This window comes from Psammomys obesus, unplaced genomic scaffold (genome assembly GCF_907164565.1).
Source record: "Psammomys obesus unplaced genomic scaffold, mPsaObe1.curated_primary_1811, whole genome shotgun sequence".
NCBI lineage: Eukaryota > Metazoa > Chordata > Mammalia > Rodentia > Muridae > Psammomys > Psammomys obesus.
This window is the reverse complement of record NW_026594428.1, coordinates 16,284,338-16,307,947: the sequence shown is the minus strand read 5'-3', so window position 1 is coordinate 16,307,947 and position 23,610 is coordinate 16,284,338.

Below are 23,610 nucleotides of genomic sequence, written 5' to 3'. Positions count from 1 at the left end.
CCCCCCAACAGTTCTCCACAAGACTCCCTAATCTTTGCTCAATGCTTGGCTGTGAGTTTCACCATCTGTTTAGATCTGCTGCTCTGTGAAGCCTCTCAGAGGACTGCTTTGTTAGGCTCCTGCAAAGCAGAGTATCATGGATGTCTACATGCAGAAAATGGAAATAGATCCAAATGTATCACTCTGTACAAAACTCAACTCCAAGTGAATCAAAGACCTCAACATAAAAGCAGACACACTAAATCTACTAGAAGAGAAAGCAGGGAAGAGCCTTGAACTTAATGGCACAGGAGACAACTTCCTGAACAAAACACCATCAGCTCAGGCTCTAAGATCTACAATTAACAAATGGGACCTCTTGAAACTGAAAAGCTTCTGTAAGGCAAAGGACACTGTCAATAGAACAAAATGGCAGTCTACAGATTGGAAAAATATCTTCACCAATCCTACATCCAACAAAGGACTAATATCTAAAATATATAAGGAACTCAAGAAATTAAATACCAACAAACCAAATAATTCAATTAAAAATGAGGTGCAGGACTAAACAATTCTCAACAGAGGAATCTCAAAAATCAGAGAAACACTTAAGGAAAAGCTCACCATCCTTAATTATCAGGAAAATGCATATCAAAACATCTTATACCCCTCAGAATGCCAAAGATCAAAACTCAAGTGGCAGCACATGCTGGCAAGAATGTGGAAAAAGAACATTCCCCCATTGCCAGTAGAAGTTCAAACTTGTGCAACCACTTTGGAAATCAATCTTGTTTTCTCAGAAAACTGGGAATAGCTCTACCTCAAAACCCAGCTATACAACTCCTGAACATATACACAAAAGACTCTCTACCATACAACAAGGACAGTTGCTTCACTATATTCATACAAACTTTATTTGTATTAGCAGAATCTAGAAACAACCTAGAGATAAAGTGTAGAAAAACAAAATTGCCAAAGTGAAAAGCATCTTACAAAGAGTAGCAATGAAAAAATATGGTTTCCCTGTCAGGAGCTTCTATTCATCCCTTCTCAGAGTCCACACAAGCATTTTAAAAACTATGCCACTTTCAAGAGACATTTTCCAGGAAATCATCACATGCCCTCTCACATGTCCTTTTTGAGCTGTCCAAGACCATGTGTCTTCTCACAAGTTTGTTTTTAACTGATGATGAGCTAAAACGTTTCCACATCCCATATTTGGGAACAAAACAAACAAACAAAAACATTAAAGAAAGCAAAATAAAGAAACTATGGTACATTTACACAAAGGAATATTACTCAGTTATTTAAAAGAGTAAATCACGAAATTTGCAGAAAAAAAATGGATAAAACTAGAAAAGAGCTTCCTGCGTGAGGTAAACCAGATTCATATTGAAAGACATGTTACATACTCACTTATAAGCAGATTTTAGCAATACAGTACAGGATAGACATACTACAGTTTATAGACCCAAAGACAATAAATAACAGGGAGGACCCAAGAGAGGATGCTTAAATCTCACTAAGAAGGAAAAATGAAAGAGACACTGGAAGCCACTAAAGAGAGGGCACTAGTTAGGAGAGGGAGAAGGAAGAAAAACGAGTGTTGCGGTCAGAACAGGAAAGAGCAGGGGTGGAAGGATAGAGAGCCTGCAGAGAGAAGAGAAACCATGGGCAGGGTGGACAACCTGGAGACCTAAGACAGTGTAGGCCTCTGGACTATATGGCATGATTCTAGCTGAGACTCCTACTAACAGAGGTCATGGAGACTGAAGAGTCCTAACTAGGTACGACTCCCAGTGGAGGGAGGAGAACACCAAACCGCTCACAAAATCTTTGACCTGAAATATACCCTGCCTACAAGATGTTCAGGAACAAAGATAAAGCAGAGATAAACCAATGCCTGGGCCAATCTAAGAGCCACCCCATGGGAAAAAGCCAACCTTGACACTATTTAGGATACTCTGCTATGCTTGCCAACAGAGATTCTACCCAGCAGTGGATTGAAACAAATACTGAGAATCACAGACAAACATTGGGGATGCACAGAGAATCTTGTGGAAAAGTGGGAGGAAATATAGAAGGACCTGGAGGGCACAGGAGCTCCACAAGAAGACCAACAGAGCCAATTAATGAGGGCCCAGAGGGGCTTGTGGAGACTGAAGCACCCAACCAAAGACCATGCATAGACTGGACCTAGTCCTCCTACACAGATTTAGCTGATTGGCAACTTAGTCTCTATGTGGGTTTCCTAGTAAGGGGAGTAGGAGCGGTCTCTGCTGTTATGTGATAAGATCTGTCTCTTAATAAATGAGTAAATTGTAAAAACACTTCTGCAATGAGCAGCTGTACATGACTATAGGATACACTTTGATATTTTCTTCTAGGTATGCACAGAGCTTCAATTCAATCAGTAGCATATTTATCACTTCTACAAATTGTTTTGTGGTAAAACTTTTATTTTTCTAGAAAATTAGCAAAAAGTATTTCGTTGTAAGTTATTGTCATAATGAAGTGCAACATACGATGAAAACACATGCTACAGTGTTAGTGTTCAAACTTGACCAATGTTGCCATTTCAGTCCCTTCCACACCTTCTCTATGGTCCCATGGGAGCCCCCTTAAATCTCATGTACTGGTGGCACAACCTGACGTTCTATTCTGAGTTACAATTAAGCCTTTTATTGGATTGTTAGCATTTTAACGAATGTAGTTTGATTTATTATTATTATTATTATTATTATTATTATTTATGTGTGAGTTCCATAAAGTGCATGAGAAAATAAGAAGAAAAATTTGGAGTGTTGGTTCTTTTCTTCTACTGGGAAATATCAAAACTGAATTCAGGTCACTAGTGTTGGCAGTAAAGGTTTTTCTTCCCCTGAGCCATCTTGCTGGCACAGATTATTTTTAAAAACATGTAGCAAATTATGTATGATCCATAACATAACAAAATGCCGATAAACTAAACTCTGTGATTAAGAATAACTATTTGGAACTAGTACCTAGTTGTGACTTTAATTGCCTAGATAATGAATCCCATGTTAATACATGTTTCAGTTTGAAAATGGCCAATATTAAATTCCTTCCAATATATATATTGGACCAAACAACATATTATTATGCCTGGAGAGCTAATAGTATTCTTAGCTCCCATGAATAAAGAATAATTTTTTTTCTAAAATTCACTCAATAAGCAATGTTTTAATATTGATTTTTAATTCATTTTTCTAAGTTTTTTTTGAGAACTTCTCTTATAATGTCTAATTTCCATTTTCACCTAAAAATGTTATATAGCTAGAATATTTATATTTTTTGAGCATCTTGAAGTTATTTTTCTAATAAGGTTGTCAATTCATTAGTTAATCGAAATCAGAAACAATGATTTTCAGTTCCTCTAACGATATTTTAAGTACAGGGTTCACAGTGGCTACTGCATCTCAGCTAACAAACACCAATATATAAACATTTATTAACGTCATCACAAATTCAGACTGTCCTGAATTGTTCTAGAAAACATCTTTAAATAAGAATTTTAAAATTATCATGAATAAGTACCTGTACTCACAGTGTTCATTAATTAATGTTGGTGAAAGCAGTGAAATATTTTGATTTATGATATCCAAGATTGATAGAATATGAGATTCTTAGTCAATACTAAAATTAATTATTATCATGATTATTTCCAAGGAAAGAGGAAATACCCTTTAAATTATTGGTATACAACAACATAAAACAGTTAAATTATCATGAATAAATATGGAGGTTTTAATGTTTCAAATTTTTATTATGACATCAAAATAAAAGATGCCATTGTTTAATGGTAAATGTAACATTAAAACTATTAATCATAATTCACTTTATATGATTTGTTTAGAAAATGTGATCCAGATTAAATATTATTTCAAGAATTTTAAATATTAACCATAATTTGTATAGGTTTTCCTAATCAAAAACTTACATTTAAATGAAATTATCTACCATTCATAAATTATTTTTATTAAAATATTCAGAAATGCCCTGTCACTATATACAAGAAACATGAACATAACTATACAAAGTGCTCTGTCCCCTGGCTGAGTTTTGGTCAAGCTCTATAAGAAAACACTGGGCAACCTAAGGTTCTAGTGGTCTGGAAGGATTAGAAAGCAATGATGTCCACAACTAAATGTTAAATCCTGTGGCAGAGAAGACTCAAGAGAACTCTAATGGTTGTTTTATCTGTTTCAGGTGCATGCCAGAATGACAGTGGTAATGCATTCCTAAAAGTAACATCCAACCAGTGCTTGCACTGGAATAACCTTGGAAGAAGAAGCAAAACTTTAATATTCTTCATTCCTGTATTTTGCATGAAAAGTAGGCTCTTTACATATTTCTCATTGCAGAAGAACATAAAGCAATATTTTTAAGATAGCCTGCATGACCAAAAGCTCCTAGTTCTTATGGTCCATTTTAAGGTTGGGTGAGCAATGTCGTCCTTAAGCACAGAGCTTTATTGACCATGAATTGACTGAAATTGACTAGTAATGACTGTTTAAAGAAAGGCAGCCTTATTGATAAGAGAAATGCAGATGGCAGGGTTTGGACTGTAGTATTTGATATACCAAGAGCAAGAGAGGAAACTGTCAAATAAGAAGCTTAGGATAAAACAGCAGTAAAAATTCACATTAATATATTACTTTGAATCTAAAGGCAGGCAGGGAACATGAATATTTTGAACTATTTCTATCAAATGTTTCTAGAACAGAATATGTAAAATAAATTTATGTTAGTTAACTGGAATTCATTTGCCAAGTATATATGCACGTGTTTATCAAAATGACTCTAATACGTTCATTAAGAAATTATTTCATAATATATTTTTATTTAACATCATTTCTTTAATATTTTTACTGAGTGAAATCACAGTACATTTATATTCTGTATTCAGAAGATAAGGCTAAATACTTTCTCTAAATAGAACACAAAACACCTAAAACACTTAGGTGATGAATGATTAGAGAAAAAAAGGCAACTTAGGTTTTAAGTATAAGGGAGGAAGTCTTTCAGACCATGTAAGCACACAGTCTTTTGTCAGTCAATGTTAAATTTTGCTGATAGGGATTTTGAATCATTTAGCTATCTAACATCTACTGTAGATTGTTTTTGATGGTTGTTTCACCAAAAGCTGTAGAGGTATGAGAGGCGTTTTTTACTAAATAAAGGCATAAATCATTCTCCATAGATGCTGGTAATAGGGAACAATCTTTAAGCAGTATCTAAGTAAGGGATATATGGAGCAGTAAAATCATCTACCCCCATGCCAAAAAGACATAAAGTTGAACATCACCATGTAATTCTTTCCTTCGAATTAAAATATTGCTTCTATCCCCTGCTCAGTATATCTTTCTGATGACATCTGTGGTAGGCTCCCTCCCTGTTTCCTTTCTTCTACTGCTTCTGGTATCTATCCTGTTTGCCTTTTTGAATGAGAATTAAGCCTCTTCCCTAGGGTCCTCTTTGTTGTTTAGCTTCTTTAGGTCTATAGATTTTTGCATGTTTATCCTATGATATATGGCTAATATCTGCTTAAAAGTGAGCTTATACCACACATGTCTTTTTGCTTCTGGGTTACCTCAGACTTTGGGTAGAGCACAGGTAGTCTTATAGAATAAGTGAGAGATAGAAAGATATGGCGATTACAAGAGCTCCACAAGGAGACCAACAGAGCCAAAAATGTGGGCCCATGGGGTCCTGAAGAGACTGAGCATCAACCAAGAACCATGTTAGAGAGGACATGTACCCTCTGCTCAGATGTAGGCCATGTGGATCTCCTACTACTAGATAAGGGCTGTCTCTGATATGAACCAGGTTGCCTCCTCTTTGATTACCACTCCCTGGTAAGGTGGCCATATTAAGCCACAGAGAAAGAAGATCCAGGCAGTCCTGATGAGACCTGATAGGCTAGGGTCAGATAGTAGTGAAGAAGGACTTCCCCAATCAAGGGAGGGGGATGTTAGGGAGAGGGAGGAAGGGTGGACTGAGAGGAAAAGAGGGAGGGGGCTACAATCAGAATACAAAGTGAATAAATATTAGAAAAAAAGACTTAGAGTAAAGATAAAGATTCTCTCCCCTGCTCCAAATAGCAAGGGTACCAGACTAAAAGATTAAGAGCCATCATTTGTTACTCTGTTTACCAGAATTGCTGTGTACAGGTGGGAAATTGAATGTCAGTACAATCCAAGACACAATGTCTAGGTCCTCCACAGATATTTGCAAAAACATGAATAAGAAATTACTACATGGGAACAGGGACAGTCTCTGATATGAACTCATGGGCTGGCTCTTTGATTACCTCCACCTGAGAGGGGAGCAGCCTTACCAGGCCACAGAGGAAGACAAAAGAAGCCAGTCCTAATGAGTCCTGATAGACTAGGGTCAGATGGAAGGGGAGGAGGACCTCCCCTATCATTGGACTGGGGAAGGAGCATAATATATGTATAGGGAAGGAGAGCTGGATTGGAAGGGGATGGAAGAGGGGGTTACAGCTGGGATGCAAAGTGAATAATAAATTATTCACTGTAATTAATAAAAATAAAAATAAAATTAAAAAAAACCCAGATGTCCCTCAGTTGAGGAATGCACTCAGAAACTGTGGTACTTTTACACAATGGAATACTACTCAGCAATTAAAAACAAAGAAATCATGAAATTTGTAGGCAAATGGTGGGACCTAGAAATGATCATCCTGAGTGAGGTATCCCAAAAGCAGAAAGACACACGTGGTATATATTCACTTATATAAACCTATAAGATAGGATAAACATACTGAAATCTGTACACCTAAAGAAGACAAACAAGAAATAGGACCCTGGCTAAAATGATCAATCCTCACTTTGAAAGACAAATGGGATGGATATTGGCAACAGGAGAAAACAAGTAACAGGACAGGAGCCTACCACAGAGGGCCTCCGAAAGACTCTACCTAGCACTGTATCAAAGCAGATATTAAGACTCAAAATCTAAAAAATTCCTGACAAATACCATCCAATAAATCCAAAACAACATAAAAAGACAAAACTTAAGAATAATAGGAAAAAAGGAAAAAGAAGATTCCCTCCTCCAAGGCCCAGAAAATATTTTCAACAAAATCATTGAAGAAAATTTCCCCAACAAAAAGGAGAGGCCAATAAGAATAAAACAGGCCTACAGAACACCCAATAAATTAGACCAGAAAAGAAAATCCTCCCACCACATAATAATCAAAACTGTAAGTATACAGAACAAAGAAAAAATACTAAAAGCTACAAGGGAAAAAAGGGCAAGTAACATCTAATAGCAAACCCTTCAGAATCACACCTGACTTTTCAACAGAGACTATGAAAGCCAGAAGGGCCTGGACAGATATCATGCAGACCCTAAGAGAACATAGATGTTAGCACAGGCTACTATACCCAGCAAAATTTTCAATCCTCATACACGGAGAAAACAAGATATTCAATGACAAAAACAGATTTCAACAATACCTACACAAATCCAGCATTACAGAAGACACTAGAAGGGAAAACACCACCCAAGAAAACTAGCTACTTTCAAGGAAACACAGAAAATAATTAACCTCACCAGAGTAAAACAATAAGTAACCAAGCACACAAACTTATGACCACAGCCAACATCAAAATCAAAGGATCTAACAAGCACTGGTCATTAATCTCTCTCAACATCAATGAACTCAATTCTCCAATAAAAAGACACAGACTAACAGAATGGATGTGCAAACAAGACACAGCAATCTGTTGCATGCAAGAAACACACCTAAGTCACAAAGACAAATATTACCTGAGGATAAAGGTTTGGAAGACAGTTTTCCAAGCAAATGGACCCAAGAAGCAAGCAGGAGTAGCCATTCTAATATCTGATAAAAAAGACTTTCAACCAAAATTAATAAAAAGAGATGGGGAAGGACACTTCATACTCATCAAGGAAAAATTCCACTAGGAAGACATCATAATCCTGAACATCTATGCCCCAAATACAAGGGCACCCACAATTGTAAAAGAAACATTGATAAAATTTAAACCACACATAGATCCCCACACATTAATAGTGGGAGACTTTAACACCCCACTCTCAACAAAGGACAGGTAAACAAAACAGAAATTAAGCAAAGAAACAATGTCTCTAACAGAGGTCATGAATCAAATGGACCTAACAGACATTTACAGAACTTTACACCCAAACACAAAAGAATTTACCTTCTTCTCAGAACCTCATGGAATCTTCTCCAAAGTAGACCATTTAGTGAGTCAAAAAGTGAGCCTCAACAGATACAAGAAGATTGAAATAATCCCTTGTATCCTGTCAGATCACCATGGAATAAAGCTGGACCTCAACAACAACAGAAATAGCAAAAAGCCTACACACACATGGAAATTGAACAACTTGCTAAAAAGTGACAGCTGGGTTAGAGAAGAAATAAAGAAGGAAATTAAAGTCTTCCTAGAATTCAATGAAAATGAAGGGTCATCATACCCAAACTTGTGGGATACAATGAAAGCAGTCCTAAGAGGAAAATTCATAGCACCAAGTGCCTTCAAGAAGAAATTTGAGAGAGCTCATTTAAGCAATTTAATGGCTCACCTGAAAAACCTAGAAAAAGAAGAAGCAGACACACCAAAAAGGAGTAGACGGCTGGAAATAATCAAACTCAGGGCTGAAATCAATCAATTAGAAACAAATAAAACAATTCAAAGAATCAATGAAACCAAGAGCTGGTTCTTTGAGAAAATCAACAAGATAGACAAACCCTTAGCCAAGCTAACTAAAAGGCAGAGAGACACCATCCAAATCAACAAAATCAGAAATGGAAAGGGGGACATAACAACAGACACTGAAGAAATCCAAACAATCATTAGGAATTATTTCAAAAGTCTATATGCCACAAAATTTGAAAATCTAAATGAAATGGACAATTTTCTTGATCGATTTTATTTACCAAAACTGAATCAAGACCAGGTAGATTAATTAAATAGTCCTATATCCCCCAAGAAAATAGAAGCAGTCATCGAAAGTCTCCCATCCAAAAAAAAGCCCAGGACCAGATGGTTTCAGCGCAGAATTCTACCAGACCTTCAAAGAAGAGCTAACACCAATTCTCTTAAAAAATTTCCACAAAATAGAAACATAAGGAACACTACCATACTCATTCTATGAAGCCAGAGTCACCGTGGTACGTAAACCTCATGAAGACCCAACAAAGAAAGAGAATTTCAGGCCAATCTCCCTTATGAACATTGTTTGAAAAATACTCAACAAAATACTTTCAAACCGAATACAAGTTCACATCAAAGATATCATCCACTATGACCAAGTAGGCTTAATCCCAGGTATGTCGGAGTGGTTCAATATATGGAAATCCATCAATGTGATCCACCATATTAACAAACTGAAAGAAAAAAAAACACATGACATTCTCCTTAGATGGCAAAAAATCATTTGACAAAATCCAACATCCATTCATGTTTAAAGTCTTGGAGAGATCAAGGATACAAGGTACTTTATGTCATTTGTGACTATTGTGAAAGGTGTTGTTTCCCTAATTTCTTTCTCAGCCATTTTTTTCTTTTGTGTACAGGAGGGCTACTGACTTTTTTGAGTTAATTTTATATCCGGACACTTTGCTGAAGGTGTTTATCAGCTGTAGGAGTTCCCTGGTAGAATTTTTGGGGTCACTCAGGGATACTTTCATATCATCTGCAAATAGTGATAATTTGACTTCTTCCTTTCCAATTTGTATCCCCTTGATCTCCTTCATCTGTCTAATTGCTCTAGCAAGGACTTCCAGAACTATGTTGAAGAGATATGAAGAGAGTGAGCAGCCTTGCCTTGACCCTGATTTCAGTGGGATAGTAAAGGCAATATACAGCAAGCCTATAGCCAACATCAAACTAAACAGAAAGAAACTTAAAGAAATCCCACTGAAATCAGGGTATCTCCACCCCTGATCTTAAGGTGTACTATAGAGCAACAGTAATAAAAACTGCATGGTACTGGCATAGAAACAGAATGGTGGATCAATGGAACCGAACAGAAGACCCAGCAATAAACCCACAAACTTAGGAACACCTGATCTTTGACAAAGATGCTAAAACCATACAATGGGAAAAGCATCGCATCTTCAACAGATGGTACTGGTCAAACTGGATGTCTACATGTCGAAAAATGCAAATAGATCTGTGCTTATCATCCTGCACAAAACTAAAGTCCAAGTGGATTAAAGACCTCAACATAAACCAAACACATTAAATCGGTTAGAAGAAAAATTGGGAAGAGCCTAGAACTCAATGGTCCAGGAGACAACTTCCTGAACAGATCACCAACAGCACAGGCTCTAAGAGCAACAATCAATAAATAGGACCTCATGAAACTGAAAAGCTTCTGTAAAGTAAGACACTGTCATCAAAACAAAACGACAGCCTACAGATTGGGAAAGAATCTTCACCAATCCTTTTTCTGACAGAGGGCTAATATCCAGTATATATAAAGAACTAAAGAAGATGAAAAGCAGCGAAACAAGTAATCCAATTAAAAAATGGGGAACAGAGCTAAACAGAGAATTCTCTGTAGAGGAATATCGAATGGCAGAGAAACACTTAAAGAAATGCTCAACCTCATTATCCATCAGGGAAATGCAAATCAAAACTACCCTGAGATTTACCTTACACCCATCAGAATGGCCAAGATGAAAAACTCAAGTTTTAACACATGCTGGAAAGGCTGTGGAGAAAGGGGAACCCTCCTCCACTGCTGGTGGGAATGTAAACTTTTACAATCACTCTGGAAATCAATCTGGCGCTTTCTCAGACAACTAGGAATAGCACCTCCTCAAGATCCAGCCATACCACTCCTAGACATATATCCAAAAGAGGCTCAAGTACACAATAAGGACATTTGTTCAACCATGTTTGTAGCAGCTTATTTGTAATAGCCAGAAGCTGGAAACAGCCCAGAAGCCCCTTATTTAAAGAATGGATGCAGAAATTGTGGTACATCTACAAAATGGAATATTACTCAGCGATGAAAAATAAGGAAATCATGAAATTTGCAGGTAAATGGTTTGACCTGGAAAGGATCATCCTGAGTGAGCTGTCCAAGAAGCAGAAAGACACACATGGTATATACTCACTCATATAGACATGTAATATAGGATAAACCTACTAAAATCTGTACATCTAAAGAAACTAATCAAGAGAGAGGACCCTGACTAAAATGCTCAATCCTCGTCCCAAAAGGCAAAGAAGATAGACACCCGAAGAAGAAGAAAACAGAAAACAAGTTAGGAACCTGCCAAAGAGGGCCTCGGAAAGGCTCTGCCGTGCAGACTATCAAAGCAGATGCTGAGACTTATGGCCAACTGTTCCGCAGTGTGTATGGATTTTTTTTTTTTTTTTTTTTTTTTTTGTAGAAATGAGGGTTTGTATTTATTTTTGTCATTCTTACCTGTAAGTTTATCTTGCATTCAGTAGTCTGGGGTATAAGAGCTTCTAACTTAATTACTACTGGTTTTGAAAATGTCTTTATTATAATAAAGTTGACACAAATGTGGCAATGTGGAAGGCCAGAGGATAGTGGCTATACTTATCTGTGTTTCCATGGAAACATTGAATATTATTTTTATTAATTACACTTTATTCACTTTGTATCCCCATAAACCCCTCCCTCCTCCCCTCCTGATCCCACCCTCCCTCTCCCTTCTTCATGCATGCTTCTCCCCAAGTCCACTGATAGGGGAGGTCCTCTTCTTCTTCCTTCTGATCTTAGTCTATCAGATCACATCAGGAGTGGCTGCATTGTCATCTTCTGTGGCCTGGTAAGGCTGCTCCCCCATCAGGGGGAGGTGATCAAAGAGCAGGCATGGAATCTTATATAAGAAGTAGGAAATAGTAAGATCTGGAGAGGACAGGAACTCTACAAGGAGAGCAACAGAACCAGAAATTTGAACACAGGGGTTTTCCCAGAGACTCATACTCCAACCAAGTACCATGCATGGAGATAACCTAGAACCCCTGCACAGATGTAGTCCATGGCAGCTTAATGTCCAAGTGGGTTACATAGTAATGGGAAGAGGGACTGCCTCTGACATAATCTGATAGGCCTGCTCTTTGATCACCTCCCCCTGAGGGAGGAGCAGCCTTACCAGGCCACAGAAGGGCCAGGAGAAGGCCAAAATGGGGACTACGACTGGCATGTAAAGTGAACAACTAAACAAATAAACTTGAAAGATTAAAAAAAAAAAAAAAAGAATTAAAATATTGCCTCCTAGAGGCTGAGTCCAAAAGATCCAGAAGATGGAAATTTTCTTGGGATGCAAAACAGGAAGAATTAAACAGTGCTCGGGAAGAAAATTAAATAGAAAAGATACTTTCAGATCCTAAATTTAACACACAGGAAGGAAAATTCATATTTCAGTATGAAAATAGGACATTAATAATGGCCAAGAATTGAAAAGTATAATAATCTTGAAACTCTCAGCCTCTAAATTGTTTTTTACTCAATTTTATTTATATATTTATTCATTACAATTTATTCACTTTGTATCCCCACTGCAGCCCCCTCCCTCATCTTCTCCCAGTCCCACCCATCATCCCTCATCTCCCCCTATGCCCTTTTCCTATTCCCTTGAGAGCGGAGAACCTCCTTCCCCTGTATCTGATCCTAGCTTATCTGGTCTTAACAAGGCTGGGTGCATCATCTTCCTCTATGGCCTGGCAAGGCTGCACATCCCAGGGGGAGGTGATCCAAGAGCCAACCACTGAGTTCAGGTCAGAGACAGCACCTCTGCCTCTTACTAGGAAACTGAGCAACCAATTGGCTTCCTTTGAACAGGGGTTCTGGGTCCTCTCCCTTTATTGTCCTTGGTTGGAGTATCAGTCTCTGCAGGACCCCCTGGGCCCAGATATTCTGTCCCTATTATTTTCCTTGTGGAATTTCTGTCCCCTCATGTCTTTTTATCTCCCTCTTCTTCCATCAGGATTCTGGCATTCTGCCCAAAGTTTGGCTATGAGTTTCAGTATCTCCTTCAATACTCTGGTGGGTAGATTCTTTCAGAAGTCCTCTGTGGAAGGCCCTTGTCCTGTTCCTTGTCTTCTACTTCCAGGGCCTATCCTGTTTGCTCTTCTGAATGAGGATTAAGCATCTTCCCTAGTATCTTCCTTATTGTTTAGCTTCTTTAGAACTATAGACTTTAGTATGTTTATGCTATATTATATGGCTAATATCCGTTTATAAGTGAGTATAGATCATATGTGTCTATCTGTTTCTGGCATATTTCACTCAAGATGAGCTTTTCTAGCTCCAACCACTTGCCTGCAAATTTCATGATTTCCTTGTTTTTAATAGCTGAGTGGTATTCCATTGTGAAATATACCACAATTTCTGTATCAATTCCTCCATTGAGGGCCATCTAGTTTGTTTCCAGATTCTGGCAATTGAAAAGAGAGCTGCTATGAACATAGTTAAGCAAATGCCCTTACCAAATGGTGGGTCATCTTTTGGATATATGCCCAGAAGTGGTGTCGCTGGATCTTGAGGTAGCACTATTCCTAATTTTTTGAGAAAGCATCCTATTGATTTCCAAAGTGGTTTTACAAGGTTACATTCCCACCAGCAATGGAGAAAGGCTCCCTTTTCTCCATGTCTTCTCCAGCAAGCATCGTCACCTGAGTTTTTGATATTAGTCATTTTAATTTGTGTAAAGTGACATTTCAGGGTCATCTTGACTTGCATTTCTCGAATGACTAAGAATGTTGAGCATTTCTTTATGTGTTTTTCAGCCATTAGATATTCCTCTGTTGAGAATTCTCTGTTTAGATCTGTGCCCCATTTTTTAATTGACAAAATTCAACAGCAGTTTATGTTTAGAGTTTTTGGAGAAATCAGGTACACAAGGTACATGCCTAAACATAGTTTAAGCAATATACAGCAAGCCATAGCCAACATCAAACTTAATACAGAGAAAATTAAATCAATCCCAGTGAAGTCAGGGATAAGGCAAAGTTGTCCACTCTCTCCTTATCTCTTTAACATAGATCTTGAAGTCCTAGCTAGATAAATACAACAACTAAAGGAGATCAAAGGGATAGAGATTGGAAAGGAAGAAGTATCACTATTTGCAGATGATATGATAGTATACATGAGCCACCCCACAAAGTCTACCAGATAACTCTTACTGCTGATAAACACCTTCAACAATGTGGCTGGATGCAGAATTAGCCCAAAATATTGTGAAATCCTCCTGTATACAAAAGACAAATGGGATTGTTATGCCCAGGTTGTGAGACCCCCAAAGCCACCAGGAATCGACTCTACTGCGAAACACATGAGGATCTTTTTATTACAAGCCGGTCACAGCATTCTCCCTGAGTGAAGAGGAGGAGTGCAGCCCTGTGGTCTAGCAGAACAACGTTTTTAAAGGGGGAAAAATAAAATGCAAGCAGGGAGTTACATGCCTTGGTGTTACATGATTGGGTGAGGAAAACTGACTTTTGAAATGATTGGTTTACTTTAGGTGTCAAGACCATAAACAGTTCTGGCCTGGCCATCTGGGCCAGTTTCCTAGCAACTTTATCTCTAAAGGGCAGGAAAAGAATGCAGTAAGGTTGGTTCCTTCTGTCCAAGGTGGACATGTCTCCACCTTGCTGGCCTTCACACAGGCCTGTTCTCCAAACCCCAAACTGACCCCCCCCTCCCAAAAAAGCAATTTTCAATTCTTTGGTCTCTCTGGCTGAGAAAGAAATTAGGAAAACAACATCCTTCACAATAGCCACAAGTAACATAAAGTACCTTGATGTGACCAAACAAGTAAAAGATCTATATGAAAAAAAAAATTTAAGTCTCTGAAAAATGAAGTTGAAGAAGATAATAGAAGATGGAAATATCTCCCATGCTCATGGATCAGCAGGACTAATATAGTGAAAATGGCTATCCTACCAAAAGCAATCTACAGATTCAATGCAACTCCCATTAAAATACCAACACATTTTTAATGGACATTGAAAGAACAATTCTCAATTTCATATGGAAAAACAAACAAACAAAACTCCAGAATACCTAAAACAATCTTGTATAATAAAATATGTGGAGGTATCTCCATTCCAGATCTCAAGAAGTACTATAGAGCAATAGTAATAAAAATGGCATGTTACCGGCATAGAAACAGAATGGTGGATTAATGAAATGGAATGGAAGAAAAATGAAAATAGATCCATATTTATCATCCTGCACAAAATTAAAGTCCAAGTGGATCAAAGACCTCAACATAAAACCAGATACTCTAAATCGGTTAGAATAAAAAGTGGGGAACAGCCTAGAACTCTTTGGCACAGGAGACAACTTCCTGAACAGAACACCAACAGCACAGGCTCTAAGAGCAACAAACAATAAATGGGACCTCATGAAACTGAAAAGCTTCTGTAAAGCAAAAGACACTGTCGTCAGAACAAAACAACAGCCTGCAGACTGGGAAAGGATCTTCACCAACCCTATATCTGACAGAGGACTGATATCCAGCATATATAAAGAACTAAAGAAGTTAAAAAACAATAAAGCAAGTAATCCAGTTAAAAAATGGGGTATGGAGCTAAACAGAGAATTCTCAACAGAGGAATATAAAATGGCAGAGAAACACTTAAAGAGATGCTTAACATCCTTAGCCATCAGGGAGATGCAAATCAAAATGACTCTGAGATTTCACGTTACACCCATCAGAATGGCTAAGATGAATAACACATGCCGGAGAGGTTGTGGAGAAAGGAATGCAGGGAACCATATGAAAGAAGGGGGAGTTTGTATGATAAGGAAAGGATAGGAGCTCCACAAGAACCAAATATATCTGGGCACAGGGGTCTTTTCTGAGGCTGACACTCCACAGAGGACCATGTATGGATATAACCTAGAACCCCCGCTTGGATGTAGCCCATGGTATCTCAGTAACCAGTTGTTTTCCCATAGTAAGGGAAACAGGGACTATTTCTGACAGGAACTCAATGGCAGGCTCTTTGACCTCTCCACCCCCCCAAGGAAGGATCAGTCCTGCTTGGCCACAGAGGAGGACTTTGCAGCCAGTCCTGAAGATACCTGATAAAACAGGGTCAAATGAAAGGGGAGGAGGTCCTCCCCAATCAGTGGACTTGGAAAGGGGCAGGGAGGAGACGAGGGAGGAAGGGTGGGATTGGGAGGGAATGAGGGAGCGGGATATAGCTGGGATACAGAGTTAATAAAATGTAACTAATAAAAAAGAAAGAAAGAAAGAAAGAAAGAAAGAAAGAAAGAAAGAAAGAAAGAAAGAAAATTAAAAAAATAAATAAATGAAATGGAAGACCCAGAAATAAACCCACACACATAATTTTTGATAAAGAATTCAAAACCATACAGTGGAAAAAAGATAGTATATTCAACACATCATGTTGGGCTAACTGGATGTCTACATGTAAAAAAAGGATATAAAATAAATAAACTGTAATTAATATAAAAATAAAATTTTAACTAAAAAAAGTACAAATAAGCTCATATTTATCACCTTGCAAAAAGTTAAAGTCCAAGTGGATTAAAAACCTCAACATAAGACCGGACACACTAAACCTGTTAGAAGAACAAGTGGGGAAGAGCCTTGACCTCATTGGCACAGGAGACAATGTCCTGAACAGAACACCAACAGCATAGACTCTACGATCAAAAATTAATAAATGGACCTCCTGAAATGAACATCTTCTGTAAAGCAAAAGACATGATCATCAGAACAAAACAATAGCCCACTGGGAAAAGATCTTCACCAACCTCACATATGACAGAGGGCTAATATCCAGAATATGTAAAGAACTGAAGTAGTTAAACACTAACAAACCAAGTAATCCATTTAAAAATAGGGTACAGACCTAAATTGTTTTAATTGGGAAATATTTTAAAGAAGCAATCACCTCATGATACTGTATCACATAAGAATGGATGATATCATTTACAGGCCACAAAAGTAATCAACGCAGGTAATATAGCTAATCAGCCTTCTTTGACACAAAATTACATAATCTGAGTTAGTACTAGGGATAGAAGACCATGGTGGAATGTTTCATACAAACAAATTAATAATGGCATTTACCTATTGCCATATGAGGTCCCCAAAAAAATCTCTGGGACTGAAAAACAATAGTTGGTAGACAAGGATTACTTAGAAAACCTTGCATGTTGGAGCCAATATTTGACATTCAGTTACTGGACCAAATAGGAGCTGTGGGGAGAGCAAAAAATATCTCAGTCATGTAAATGTTTGTGTTGCAAACAAAAGAAACTGTGTTCAAGATGCTGTGGCTTTGTTGGGGATTTCGAGACAATTAAAAATATTTGTCACACAAAATGAAGAGTGAGACCCAAGGAGCAACATTTGTTGATAGCTGGACTCCACATAAACCTATGCACAGAAACCCATGAATAGACACACACACACACACACACACACACACACACACACACACACACACAAACACACACTCCAAGAAGTTCATATAAAGGCACTACTATAATTACAATGAGGTTTTAGTCACTGTTCTGCTGATCCCATGGGTAAAATTCATATTAATGAAACAGAATTAATTTCCAGAAAATTGGAATGATTTAGAGCATCTTATAAATTTTGTTTACAAAATGCTAAACTTATGAAGAGGAGATCAGAGAAGAACACTCACCAAGGTGTCCCATACTCAAAGCTAATGTGAAAAGATCTGGATGGAATTCCGAGTAAAAGTAATGCCGACATTAATCCAAGAACTGTGGTACAGAGTCTATAGAAGGCTTCAAATCACAAACTACACCTGTGGAAGGTGTGACTTATAAAGCTTTAGAGAACTAAAAACTGCCTTTGCACTGGGTACCATTATAATCTTGACTATGCAGTGTTCAATTCTCCTGTGTAAGATAGTATGCTAAAGGATTTGTTGGTCAAGTCTGAGGCCAGTGTCATAGCCATGTTTGACTATTGCAAAGACCATGGCCATGGTTAGTGTCTATCAGAAATGGGTAGTTTGCTCCAGTGGCAGCCAGTATAGGATAAAGGACAGCCTTAATTCTTCTTGGGCCTGAATCAGGCTGTCTTAGTTACTATTATGTTGCTCTGAGTATACACCATGATTAAGGCAATTTAGAGAATATATTTAACTGGAGACTTGCTTATATTTTCACGGCATTAGTTTGCTAACAGGCAGGCATAAGGCCAAGACCTTAAATCCTGATGTACAGACAGATGGGCAGATGGTGGGGGGGTGGGAGACACTGCATCTGTCATGGGCTTTTAAAACTTCAAACTCCATCCCTAGTGACATACCTCCTCTACCAAGGCAACACTTACTTCAACAAGGATAGAACTCTTAATCTTTCTGAAAGAGTTCACTAACTGGGACCAAGAGTTCAAACACATCCCACAGAAGCCATTTTCATTTAAAACTTCACACTGGCCAATCATGGATCCTCAGCAGTTGGAAGATAAACAATGACTACATGGAAGCAGCAGCACCCCAGAACAAAGAGAATAAAATTTACTGTGGAGTTTGAAGAGCTAATTATACCAGTGTCCATGCCACTGGACTCAACATTCTCCCTTTCAGTGACAAAACTGACATGATTGATGAATTTTTTCATTCTATATTGGACCTTATTAATACTGTTTTCCATATCCCTTCTGGTTTTTAAGACCAGTTGGTGCATACTCAGAGTGGATGGTGGTGGCTATTTATAGATGTTAAACACTGAGTGTCCTACAGCTTAGGTAAATATATAGAAGAATAGCAAAGATAATGGTTATGGAGTTATACTTTGAGAATCTTGCATTTAGTAAGAAAAGGTGCTACCCAGAGCCAAAAGTTGTTGTTTTAATGAAATTGACAGTAAAAAAGACAGGCTTCTTCTTTACTTATTGTTGCCTAGGGAGATCTCTGAAGACCCAGAGACCATGAGGCTATTACTATAATGTTATTTGTATATGAGAACGGGACAATGAAACCTCATTGGGTGAAGAAATTCCATGCTTTAGTTGTAGTAAATGGTAGAGTAATATTGGAACTGGCTGCTTACATTTGGCTGAATATATTTTACAGTACTTGAAATCACTGTACACACTCCTGGGAGAGAATTATCACTAATAGTTCTATTTATCTGTGTGTGTTATATGCTAAGCACACACATGCCAAACAGGATGTCCCAGCTGGTGCAGCATTAACACTGTAATGTGTACAACCTGCTGCTTTGCTATTGGATCTAAGGGCAACACAACAGGAGTGTAATCACTTCTGGTATTGTATACCAGAGAGAATACCTGCTATGTGGAAGTCCCAGGCACTAATGAAAAAGCACATGTTGTTCAATATGATGGAAAGGACTTACCTGTCAAATTGTATTCCAAAACTTTGTGTTTGTGCTCATGGATTACTGCTATTTTTAGATGAACTCATGGTGGAAAAGTCCTTCTCCATGATTGGTGATTACTCTAAAGTATGAAGACTGGTAAAAATTTTGAGCATATGATATTGTTTCCATGTATAGTAGTATAATGCTCAGAAGATAGTCAGACATCGGTACCACTTTAGTAGTTGCATAGGGAGGAATTTGAGGCCCCAGAGACCATGAGGCCATTATGACAATGTAAATTGCATTCGAGAACTAGGTAGTAATACTTTATTACTCCCTTTAAGGTGCAGGGGATGTCCTGGAAAAAAGAACTGGAAGAATGGAATAACTGGAAAAGAGACATACCATGTTACATAACTGTTTCATTCAAATGCCCAGAATGAAAGAATAAGGTTCATTAGACTAAGAAGTCAATAAACCTTAAAGGCTCAGGAAACCCTGAAAAACAGAAGACTCCCAAGTACCCTTTTACACTTACAAAACCATTAACAGTTCCTGGGAGAAGAGGCTTTCTGGTAAGACGTGTTGCTTACATCTTGTTGTTGTTCAGGTTGTTCAGGAAGCTAAGAAGAGGTGGCTGCCAGTGAATGATGCATGGTCTGTAAATAATCCATCTTCTGTGCTCCCATAAGTACAGATCAATAATCTCCCTAGTTCACTAAGATAAACTTGTGTAGCATCATTAACTGCTGTATCTTTGGTGCTAAAACTTGAGTGAACAGGTGTCTGTTCTTATCTCCCAGGGAATATCACACACTACATTGGACAAAGAAGTACAACTGCATTACTTTAAATACAATATTAAAATCATATAGTCATTCTAGTTCAAAACAGATCAGAGCAATGTAACAAGTCATGAGACAAAACTAAAAAAAATATGATGTTTTAGTGCTGAAAAAGTTATCATGAGGGAGGCAGACACCATCACTAAAGGGTACTTACTAATACCAAAAAAATTTGGATGAAAATAATAAGTAGTTCATTAGGTACTTGCCTTGCTTATATGACATTTGAAATGAAAAAATAAAGAACTTGACAACATAATTAAAGGAATATTAAGTGTTTGGTTTTATTATCCTCAGAGGGCATAATCAAGAAAGCACCTGATGTTTAACATACATATTTTACATTTTCTCTATCCCATGAGGGATACAGAGGGAAAACTTGGAGAAAAGATAATGCTTTCAGGAATTAAATATACTTACCCAGAGAGATCATGAAGTTGGTGGAAAAAGAATTGTGACAACATCTGGCCCATAAGTCTTGTTAAAGATTGTATAGTCTCTTTCAGGACAATAGTACCTAAATGCTTTACTGATGAGCAGACAGAATTCTCTGTAATGGTCCAAGGTCAGGAGTTCTAGTCTTAATCTCCGTACAGTTTGTTATGATTTTTTATCCCTATGTTTTTTAGAACAAATCTAGCCATGGACTAAGCAGAAATGCTCATGTTCTTGTATAAAACGATGTTTAAAGTTCAATAGAAAATAAACAGAATTAGATGAATATGTAGCCCCAAGTTACCCATCACTGATTTTAAAATGAATTCATAAAAATGTATTTTAAGACTATTAAGGAGAAATAAGAGGGACTTCATTGTAGCTCTGGTATGTAAGAATTACTCTATGTATGTAAAACTACTGATACCATCAAGAAAAGGGAAGGAGGGAGAGACAGAGCAGCAATAGGAGACAGGTTAGGTAGGTTTAGCTCTAGGGCAAACAGGAACTTAAAATGACTCTCATTTGTTTTCATATGGTAACCATAAAGAGATGCAGCATGTGGGAGTATTATATGCACTCTTGAATCTTATGAGCATTCAGAAAGTTTACTTAATAATTAAACTATTTACCATACAAAAAAGTATTTTATTGAACTATAATTTTTTTTTTCTTTTTCTTTTTGGCATACGGAAAGGTTACTATGAAACACCAAACGGTTTCCATACGTGGTTGGAATGGATCACAGGGATTAAGTCCACCGAAAGCAGAGACTTATGTTCTGAATCCTGTCTTTTAAAACAAAAAAAAAAAGAAAGATTTATTCTTAATCATGTCCTCAGAAGTTTTTGTCCATAGTCCCTTGACTCTGTGTTTCTTTTCTTTTTTATTTTAAATCTTGTCAAAGTCCATGGATTCACTGTTATGTTCTTAATAATGACCTAAAATCTGGAAGAAGATAGACTGTTTTGTTACAGTAAGATCTGTGAACAAGAGAATCCAACTCTAAAATTATACTATCATTAGAACACTTTAACATCTATGGCTTCCCATATAGTATATATGTAAAAATATGTATGGTTTTTATATATGCACATTTTTATGAATTTATCTGTCATACTATTATACAAGACTTCAAAATGGAAATTTTATTCTTTATTAAAATTGATAAAAATCAGTGTATACTGAACTGGTGCAAAGTAGCTGAAATACAATATTTCTGTCATTTGCATTCCTGCAAATTACATTATTGGTCTTCACAATTGGGATTTTTATTTTGTACATCTAGGTAGGACTGCATATTTTTGTGAAAAGGTCCTTGAATTTTTCTTCACACACTAGGAAATTTGGAAATAACCAGACATAACTGAACATAATTTGAATGTAAAATAAATTACCTCCCTGCTGCTATGACCTATGTCAAGTCACCACAGAATTCTGTTATTTGTATTACGATCACATAAAATGCTGACTGAGCCTGAGAAGATATAGCTGCCATAGGAAAAAGCAATCCATACAAGAAAGAGAGAACTATGGAGCTACTAATGAGAAATGCAACATATTGAATCACAGTGATTTTTTAAAATAATTTAATTGATAAATTATTAGATTCTACTTACCAGCTATATAACATATATCACAGCCAAATGTCATTTGGCTGGGAAGGACTTTAATAAGACAGCTAAATACAGAAAGAACGGTTTTAGGAAATCCAGATCTTTTGGCATGTTTCACCTTTTTTGCATATATTATTTTTATTTGTTTATTATGTATACAGAGTGTTCTGTCTGCCGGCATGTCTGCCGGCATGCGAGAAGAGGGCACCATATCTCATTATAGATGCTTCCAAACCACCATGTGGTTGTTGGTAATTGAACTCAGGACCTTTGGAAGAGCAGCCAGTGCTCCTAACCTCTGAACCATCTCTCCAGCCCAGCATGTATCATTTTTAACACTGGAAGAAGTGTCTGTGGAAAAGATAAATCTGGTAGACATGAATGATCACATTTAACTTTGAAGCATCAAAATAAATATATGAGTAAAATGTATGATTTCATCCAAGATGGTAAATTTCTGGAATTGATAGTAAAGGATGATTTATAAGATATACTTTATAATATATATTAACCTCCCATTCTAGATCCTGAAATTATATTACCAATATTAGGACATATACAGTTGATGGACATTTATACAGCATTTTAGGTACAGAGAACCCTAACTACCTCATTACCTTTTTGAATAAAAACAAAAGAGACTAACCTTGTATCCCTCATAAATTATATAAATATATTTTTAAATAAATTACAGTTTATTCAATCTGTATCCCAGCTGTGGCCCCCTCTGTTATCCCCTCCCAATCATACCCTCTCTCCCTCATCTCCTTCCATGATACTTCCCAAGTCCACTGATATGGGAGGTCCTCCTCCCCTTTCCTCTGAGCTTAGTCTATTAAGTCTCATCAGAAGTGGCTGTATAGTCTTCCTCTGTGGCCTGGTAAGGCTGCTCCCCCCTCAGGGAGAGGTGACAAAAGAGCCAGCCAACGAGTTCATGTCAGAGATATCCTCTGTTCCCCTTACTAGGGAACCCACTTGGAGCCTGAGCTGCCATGGGCTACATCTAGTGATTCTAGGTTATCTCCATGAATGGTCATTGGTTAGAGTATCAGTCTCAGAAAAGACACTTCTGCCCAGATTTTTTGCTACTAAATGACACCTGGGTCAGAGAAGAAATAAAGAAAGAAATTAAAAACTTCCTATAACTCAATGAAAATGAAGGCACAATATACCCAAACTTATGAGACACAAGGAAAGCAGTGCTAAGAGGAAAGTTCATAGCATTAAGTGCCTTCAAGAAGAAATTCGAAACATCTCATGTAAGCAAATTAATGGCTCACTTAAAAGCCCTAGGAAAAAAAGAAGCAGACACACCAAAGTGGAATAGAAGGCTGGAAATAATCAAACTCAGGGCTGAAATCAATCAA